This window comes from Electrophorus electricus, chromosome 14 (assembly GCF_041902795.1).
Source record: "Electrophorus electricus isolate QZ-2024a chromosome 14, ASM4190279v1, whole genome shotgun sequence".
Classification (NCBI taxonomy): domain Eukaryota; kingdom Metazoa; phylum Chordata; class Actinopteri; order Gymnotiformes; family Gymnotidae; genus Electrophorus; species Electrophorus electricus.
In genome coordinates, this window is record NC_137510.1 from 9,782,123 (window position 1) to 9,791,488 (window position 9,366).

The 9,366-nt window shown below is 45.1% G+C and overlaps 1 long non-coding RNA gene across 1 annotated transcript; it reads left to right on the forward strand.

The window, feature by feature from the left end:
• The first annotated feature begins 1,484 nt into the window (after nt 1-1,484).
• Nucleotides 1,485-9,116, forward strand: LOC118242177 (uncharacterized). Its single transcript, XR_004776621.2, has 6 exons — nt 1,485-1,971; nt 2,071-2,206; nt 2,451-2,566; nt 7,189-7,272; nt 8,673-8,769; nt 8,996-9,116. It is a non-coding gene; the product is annotated as an uncharacterized LOC118242177 (long non-coding RNA).
• Nucleotides 9,117-9,366: the final 250 nt, after the last annotated feature.

Here is a 9,366-nt window from a genome sequence, read left to right on the forward strand (position 1 = left end):
GGGCATATGTGGATGTAGTCAAAATGGGTCGGCCAATGCTTGCATTAGAAGATGTCAGCCAGAAACCTTTGGGCAGAAGGCATAACAGCCAGTAGGGGGTTACCTGGCATGCCTGAATTTCTAGCAGGCAAGTTTGAGGAAAAAAGGAGAAAACAAACCTAGGGTAAACTTATTGTTTGCTGTGAATACTTTTACTTTTTTAGACTTTAGACTTTTTTTTTCCCTCATTAGTGGGTTCTTTATTTTCCTTTGGTCCTTGACACTGGTTGATGCCAATTAGATAGTTTTAATGCGCTATATGGTGGATCCTGTTGGATGGTTGTCCCAGAAAATATATCTGACACTAAACTTTTTGTGTCTGAACTCACAATTGATATGTCAGGATCTACCAGTCCTGAGATAGTGACACAGAAATACATGTGATACAGAGAAAAAATAAATAAATATAAATATATATATATCATCCCCATCTATACCAATATCCCTATTGAACTACCCCACTGTTTCTCACAATTGCTCACACAGTGGATTGCCTATTTTAGAAGTTTTATAAGCATAGCAATACTGGTGGCCACCTAATGCTTATGCTTTAGGCTTTACCATGCTGTTTCATCCACTAAATGCTCATTATGTTTTCAATCACTCTCACACACACACTCTCTCTCTCGCTATTAAGATCTTGAAGCTACTCAGGGTATATAGAACAGCCTTAATGCAAGGCTCCAATGGAAGCTATAGGCTAGAGGACCCCACATCACCAGCCCATCTGCCCATGGAACTTCTCCAAAGGTGGTTCCATAAAAATTCCTCCAGTGTGTCCTGTAAACATTGTAAATTCCGTAATGTCTCTACTAATGGAGAAGATATCCCCTGCTTACATTAGTGTAAAAGTGCTGTAGCTTTGGAGGATGATGAACTATCCTGTGGTGGTTTATAGTGATAAAAGAAAAAAAAATTGGAAAAATAGAATGTTTCATAGTTGTAGTCTGGGTCTGACCAGACCTCACACTGCAGTGATGACTCTTAAGATTCTTGAGTCTAACTTCCACACGTGTGGGTGTGTGTGTGTGTGTGAGAGAGAGACAGAGAGAGAGAGAGAGAGAGAGAGAGAGAGAGAATGAATGAGAGCAAGAGGATATATGCACATGTGCGTGTTTGTGTGAGAGACTGTCTGTTACGCTGCTTCTGAAGTCCTGCCACGGGTGTGTTCTGTTTACTGGGAGATGAGGAAAACGCGGGGTGGGTGAAGGCTGGGAGCGGCACTTGCGGAGGGTTGCCGAGTGGCTCCAGTCTAAACACCCACCCCAGCTGCCTGTGGGACCCAGAGCGCAACACCCCTCCTGTGACATCATATCCAGTGGCCCGCTCTGCAGTCTTCCTGCGTCCCGACACTCCTCGCTCGCTCTGCCGTGTGTGCACAAAGCAGCCGACTAAACATTTGTCTGCCGAGGTCATGAACTCATCAGCTAGCAGCGGGACGCCATCATGGGGTTCGCGCCTGATGTGCTCCGAGCTCACCATCCACTCTGTTGTGCTCGCTGAAGTGGATGTAGCCGCAGAGAATGTGTCCCCGGGTGGATAATGATGGATAGGCTCATTTATCAGGCATTTTCATCAGCCTTCCCCTGGAGGATCCCGGCGAGAGAGCAGAGCAGCGTCACTTAAACGGATAGGAGGTTGGCTCCTCTCTGTTAAAACTGCGCAACTCAAACAGGGTGCGTGCGTGTGCATCTGGGTGTGTTTGCATGCATGCTTGTGCATGTGTGTTTCCGATCAGAGGCAGGAGCCAGGACGAGGACCAAGCCGGATGGCCCCTGAGCGTCGTAGCGGGAGGAAGGGCAGCGAGGGCCGACAGCCTCAGTGCTTCCTCACCGGCCGACCACACTTCCTATGAGTGCTTTTATTACTTCTGCTTCTACTAGGGGAACTTGGGCCTTGGGTGCTGAGTGATTTTACCTCCGCGTTCCTAAGGTATTGCAGCGTAGCCTCAGTACAAACTGTTCCTTTTCCAGCTGCAGCAGTATCTGCATTTCCCCATGATTCATAAGTGTCCCCTGTATGTTCTCATAGACAGGTCTCCCAAGCAGCCAGTGCAACTGAGGATAGTTACTGATGAACGTGACACCACAAGTCAAGGCAACTGGGTGGAGCAGGGAAGGCTTCTGCAGAAAGCTTTTACTGCAGCCACCCACCGACGCCCATTTAGGTCAACGTGGAAGTCATTTAACATTCATTTAGTTATTTTCATTTACCGACTCTGCAGGCTGGGATTTTGTAAAGTCCTGTTCCATAGAAATGTATTTATTCATTAATATATTTCTTTTTTTATTTATTTACTTATGCTGCTGTCTCAGACTGGCAGTCAGCATCCATCTTCCCCTTCTTGCCCAGTCTAAAGTCCCTTTCCCTACAGCAGTGGCTCTCTGGATGATGTGGTTTCCATTGTGCAGATGGATGGGCCCCTCTCCTGTGTGGTCTCAGTAGAACGGATGGTGCGCACCTCCAACAGCCTGCTCATCTCTCAGGTTGTCAACAAAGCTGCCTGAAGCTTCCAAGCCCATCCAAGGTGAGCTTTGCTTCCTCTCAGACCAGGGGGACTGGTCTCCCTGATGTATGGGGTACACAGTGAAAAGGGATTTGGAGTTAATTGTTTTTGGAATGAAGTGGGTGTATACTCAACATTGCGTTCAGCATTCTGAATACACCAAGCAGGATGGAGGCAATGAGCTGTCACTGATGGTCTGAGGATCTACACTGCGTGCTTGGTTACTTGCATGCCTGATTGCATTGCTGTACTGATTTTGGAAAACAATCACTGAAGTTTCAGATATTTTGTATGGTGTGATAAATTTCTTCTGTCAGGTGAATGAAATATGGTTATGGTCAGTCATACATCCAGGAGCTGTGAGAGGTCACTGTGGCAAATAGTTGGTTACACTTAAACCATTATTATCTGTTTGCTGAATGGCTAAATCAGATATGTCATATGAAATTTGCTGTAATGAAAATAACACATGGCTGATAGTTTTTAAGACCAGTCAAAGAGAACATAAAACATCCAAAAGAGATCCAAACTAAAGCTATAGCTGCTACAGTTGAGGCAGCCTTCACAAATGTTTGTGACTTGAGAAGATGCCAGCTTGCACTAGGATAAATGAATGGATGGGACAGCCCTTAGACCCTGGGCAGAACCAAAAGTGACCAAACCTGCCCTGCTAATGGCTATTTTCAGCTATGATTCACATTCACTCCCCGCAGACTGTGTTGATGGGCCCGGGTTTTGTGTTAAATGGCAAAGACCCCTTATATGGGCATGCTACCATGGCTGCTTGCCACTGTTCAGTGGCCTTAATTAAAGCACTGCCTTATTTTGCATGCATGAGCTTGAGGAGTACGTACATACATAGGTGACGTTCTGAATGAGAAGCGTTTAGCCAGGAACCAAGTGACCGCTCCAAGCACAGCTCATTACACACTACCTACGGGTGACCTTTAAGCCAATCCACAACTGCTATTGTATGGTAAGTTCATCCCACACACGCGCGCGAGCGCGCTCACACACTCATCTTTTATCCCTGGTGTAAGGACGTAATTTGTGGCTTGAGCACATTTTGCCTGGCTCTTTTGTAGCAAGAGCGGCAGACCTGTGGCGGTGCGTCACAGTGCCCCGGGCAGCCCGAGCGGACCTGCTAATTAGCTAATTAACTGGAGAGTGGCTCTTGCAGAGGAGCTGTCACCCCCCTGGGCATACTGGCAACTGGGGGGTGTGGGAGGTGGGTTGATGTGTGCTAACCCTGGCTGGCAGCATGCAGATGTAGAGAGATGTAGACAGATGTAGAGAGCGAGAAGAGCAACAGATCAGGGTAAAGGAGTGCAGCCACTGCCTCCTACACACAAACTGCACCACATACACACATACGTGTCCACGGGTGAAGCATGTGGATGCACATGTCCGCGTGAATGGCTGTGTAATTACACACACATAGATACATACACGCACACGGCAAGCCAAAAGGTAGAGAATCACAATAAACACAGAGAGATGATAAGGAGAAAGTGAATGAGAGAGACAGGAAAGAAGACAGAGAGATAGAACTAGAGATAAAAAGAAAACCTTGATGTAACTGAAGGGGAATTTAACATCACAAAGGAAGAGAGATGAAAAAACAAGTCTCTCACTGATTCACTCTGTGCAAAAGGGGTGTGCAGAGGGGTCTCCGACTCATAATGCACTGCCTGTACCAGGACCCGGACATCTCACCAACCTCACGAGAATGTGTGAATAAACCTCAAAAATGAAAATGTCCACATTAAAGGAGTGACTGATTGACTTATTGTTTTAAGTACTTTTAAGCATTACTTGTTAGCATATTGTTCACTTATGTATACTCATGTATACGTATTAGGACAATATAGGTAGTTGAACAAACAAGCATAAACTTAAGTAAAATTGTCACCTTTAATTTGAAATCCTTTCAACCACTAATTGCCTATAATCACTGATGCCCACATACATCACCAGATGCAGGGTATTTTCCCTGATGATTCAGTGCTAAGCCAGTTTCAACCATGCCCATGTGGTCCTGTTCCACAGATTAGATGGTATTCTCTGGGTTATGAGCTGGTCCTATTCTCCTCAGTAGCTACTTCTTTCTACATTCCATCACTCTGATACAGATTGATCTTCATCTCATCTCATCTCTTTCTAATATTTGACACATCTTTGTCTACACCTCAGAAACACCTTTTCTGTTTTTCTTCATGATGCAACATCTTCAATCATCCACTATCGCGATCTTCCATGATATCCTGGGTTGTTTTCTCTTGACGATGTACCACCTACTCCTCTCACTATGTTGCTGATTTATGGCCCTGAGTTGTAAGCCCCTGAGCTGGCCTGCTTTACTACTGTTGACATTTCTTTGGTCCTCACATGGAGAGACATCAATAACAGACTGCAAAGGTCTCTTGTGCAGGAGATAATGATGCAGCCACACACAGCTGGACAAGAAAAAGATGAGCAGTTGAATGACAGGTGTAGGTGTTACCGGGTTATACAGAACAAACTGATGTGGAATTAAACCTTTCTTAAGGGACATTTTTACAGGAAAGCAAGGATTTAATTAGGGATTTATTTGCATTTTGGTAAATCCTTCCGAATGTGAGCAAGTAGTAAATGCAGTTCACTAGTTTGTCATAACACAATCATAGTGTGGACCATGCCCAATAAATCCCGGTCTCACTAGTAAACACGTAAATCCCATCTTGTTTGGAAATTGGCAACATTAGAGAAAAGTGCTACAGCTCTTTTATTGAGTTTAATGTTTCTTACAGACCTCACAAATCCAGGAATGTTAGGCAAACCTCCCTACTTTTCTAGGAGCTATCACAACTAACCAGGTAGCACTGCAGTTCGCACAGAACGCTACAGTTCACACATAATGCTGCAATTCAGATAGCACTATAGTTCACACATAACACTACAGTTCATACATAGCACTGCAATTCCCAGATAACACCAGTTCACAAATAACACTACAGTTTACACAACACTAGTTCACAAATAGCACTACAGTTTACAGATAGCACTACAGTTCACACTACATTTCACAGATAACACTACAGTTCACACATAACACTACAGTTCACAGATACAGTACATTCAGGTCCACAGGGCAGCTTTCTGGAAACCAAGTGTCTTTGTGGATGTCAAGGTGTCTGGAACTGAGATACATTATTCCTCCATCCCGCGCTCACGCCTGCATGAACAGTCCACTACGCACGCAGGACTTCACAAACAGCTGGCTTCCCAAGCCATGTCTCTGAGGAACCCCTTCCATCTCAGCACTTGCAGACTGTGTTTTATGGATGCATTGTTAAACACCATCATGCGTTTAGTTTCCGGGAGCCCTGCATCTCCGTTTCCTTATGCGAGTCCCAAGACATGTAGAAGCTCAGGTCAGTTACAAATATGGTCAAAAATGTGGTCTCATTTGACACCCGGCTGTCCAAACGTGTGGGTCACTATTACGTCCATCACCTTTGTCCTGGGCCATAAGGAGAAGTTCTTTCACCACATTTTCAGTGCTGTTAAGTGATAACATATGGTTTTGGTAAAGGGATATTTCAACCATATTTTAAACATTACTGCTTACCATGAGTGAAAATCAGGCTCACCAAGCAGTCACTTCAACACTGATTAGTGCAACTTACATTGCATCATCACATCCTTTTTATGAGACTGCTACCCTTTGAGAGTCGGGTGTTCCAGCTGACATTCATCTCCACCCAAACCACACTGTCAAAACAGCAAGTCTAAATATAACCAATATTATGTTCCTATCTCTTTTTCCTTAGTAGACCCAGTGAAGTGAACAGGTTGGCCTCATGTTAATCCTGTTCCTTTCCACACTGAAATCAGGTCAACGCCTCTACACTGGAAAGGTCACATTGAGCTTGGAGGGTCAGAGCCGATTTTTCATGTGCTTGTATGCAGCTATGCAGCCCCCCCCGGCCACCCCAACACACGAGCAGGTGGAGAAAATGACTCATTCCAAGCAAGAACCAGGGCATGAAAGAGCACTTCATAAAAGCCTCGTGCAGGCTTTTTGTGGGAAATGCTTTTTATAAACAATTACCTTTAAAACAATTACCTTTGAAACATGCACGCAATTGTCTGTCATTGCTTTAAGTTGAAGAGGTGAAGGGTCAACTGGCACAAAAGATGACTAGTAGAGAAGGACTGTGGAGGTCTTTCTGCTTGTCCGGGGTCATGAAGGCACTGCGTAACTTTCTTTCTTTGTACAGGTTTTCTATGTCAGCATGACCCGTCATGCCTCCAGAATGCTTGAGCAGACACACGCATAATCAAAAGTGACTTAGAACTTGATTTTATTGTCCACTTCCTCCCAAATCCCTTTGCCTTTGCTGTGCGTCACAGGCACTGGGCATTCATCCTTGCCAGGACACACATCGTTGCCCGGACACAGAACTTGGTTCCCCCCAGAATACTGGTTCCCATTGTTTTTCTCTGTTCCCATGTGTGTATGATACAGAGAGATTGAGAGGGTTAATGACCAGGCCACAGAAAGCTGACGTCATGCTTTTTCAGAGCTGACATAAAAATGGAGGCCTACAGACCTGCAATCTTTCCTTCTATTATATGTGTGTTTCTTTGCTTGTTTTAAGGCAAAGGAGATTGTGTGGGTATGATGAAGGCTGAAGGCAACCACTCTACCCAGGACTGGAACCCAGTGCTGACAAGAGGTAAAGGTAAGGCCTTACCACTGGACCAAAGAGCCAGCTTCCTAGCACAGCATCAAGCCATCCTCTCCTTCAGAGAGTGACCATCTCCATCACAATGCCTTTACCTCCGTGGAGTGTCCCCTGTGCATGACACTGTCCACATGTCCCTCCAAACACAATTACCCATCATGGGCCATCAGGGCCCATAACCCTCATCAGGTGTCCTCATATTGGGCTACACCATCCCCTCACAGCAGGGCTGGGTTCATCAACCTGGGGCATGCTCCCAGTGGCTTCACTGCCAACCCACTTCTGACACCATGTGTGATGAAGGCTGAAGCCAGGCACCCTACCCATAACTCAAACCCAAGTCTGACAAGAGTTAAACATGAGCTCTGACCACCGGACCAAAGAGCCAGTTCCCTGGCATAGCAACCAGAGCACACAGTTAACCTTCCTAAGTGATGGTCTCCGTCACAGGGGGCCAAACAGTGCCTCAGGTCCAGAGGTCTGTCCCTACTCAAATTCTGCCTTGAGACTAAATGAGAGAGATAGAAGAAGTCTGAGAGAAGGTTTGTAAATCCTACAAGCAGAGTTCATTAAATCTAGCAAACCTACATGTGAGGGTGAACACCCAATTCTAATACAGGGTTTTGCTGTATTCCATGCCTTCTTTGGAGTACCCTTTCTAGGTTCCTGGGCAGGACACCTGCACTAACTCTTGTCTCCTGCTTTGCTGAGCTATACATAGGGCTGGCATTTCTCTCTGCTTGCCTCTGGAAAGTGGATGGAACCTCCTCAGGCTGCTCCTTCCCCAAGGCTCATGCTGGTTTGTTTCAATGCTTACAATACAAAAGCATAATTTTCAGTGAAAAAACAACACTGAGACATTCCAAGTATTTAGACATGAGCAGTGCAGGGAATCAATAAAATATGATATGATAGTTCAATGCTCTTGGAACGATCCCGTCTTGTAAGTGGTGCGGTGTGCCAGCATCTCATCAATCACCAGAGGCATCAGTCAGTGGTGTTTGACTGCAGCCCTACCAGAACACCCCCCTCACGCAGACACACACATACATTCATCTAGTAATTACTAATGAGTTCGGTAAACACGCTGTTTGTCCGCCGGCGGCTCCTTTCGAATGAATGATGCTCTTTGGTTTACACATCACGATGAATGTGGGGTCCCCACTTAGCCAGAGCCCTTAGGAGTGACAAAACAGCATACACGCTGACATGTTGGCAGCCCACACTCCCTCAGTGCTGAGGCGTGAAAGCTCAGTTGGCAGAAATTGTTTGCGCCTACGTTTATGGACACAGCAGTCTGTATAATGAAGTGAGCCTTCGTCCCTCGGGTGAACCCATTTTGCCTGTTATTTAATGCAGTGTTAAAGTCATCCTTACCCTCTTTTTTTTCTCTCGAGGAGTCCAAGCAGATTTCCCAGACAACATCCCCTTAAGCCAGCGTGAGTTGGCATTGCACAGTGGCCTGTGGAGCTTGGTCATGTCAGTGAGCCAAATGTGAGCATGTATCTAAGCACTTTTATGTGTTAGTATTAGGTTCATATCTGAAGTGAGTGAGCACAGAGCCATGGAAAGTGAGGTCAAAGTGGAAGGAGAATGTTTGAATGTTTCAGAGCTGACGATCTCAAAATAGAATCATTACTCAAGGTGTTTAAAGTCGTTGACTGTAGTGTAAAACAAAATAAATGAATGGAAGTCTTATTAAAATCTTTTCTTACCTAAGGTTTTGCGACAGGACAGGACTTGATGCCAACATAAGTGACTCAAATGCGACTCCAAAATTATTTCCGATGGCTATATTAAATTTCCCCCGTGCTTGGATTTAAATAAACCAATATATTGTATGATCTTTGCCTGTTATCACTTCTTCACAGAGGATAGTTATCTTGCATTCAAACTGAAAACCAGACAAGACTTTATGCAGGCACTGTTTCCCTTCTCTCAATCTGCTCCACATGAGACACCACATGATTTTTTCTTAATAATTGGAAATCCAATTTGGTTTGGGAATACAGGATTTGAGGAAGTCATTTAGCACTAAAAGAACTTAAGGTCTCAAGTTCGCTGCGCCTGTGTGAAGTAGCCCCTCATCAC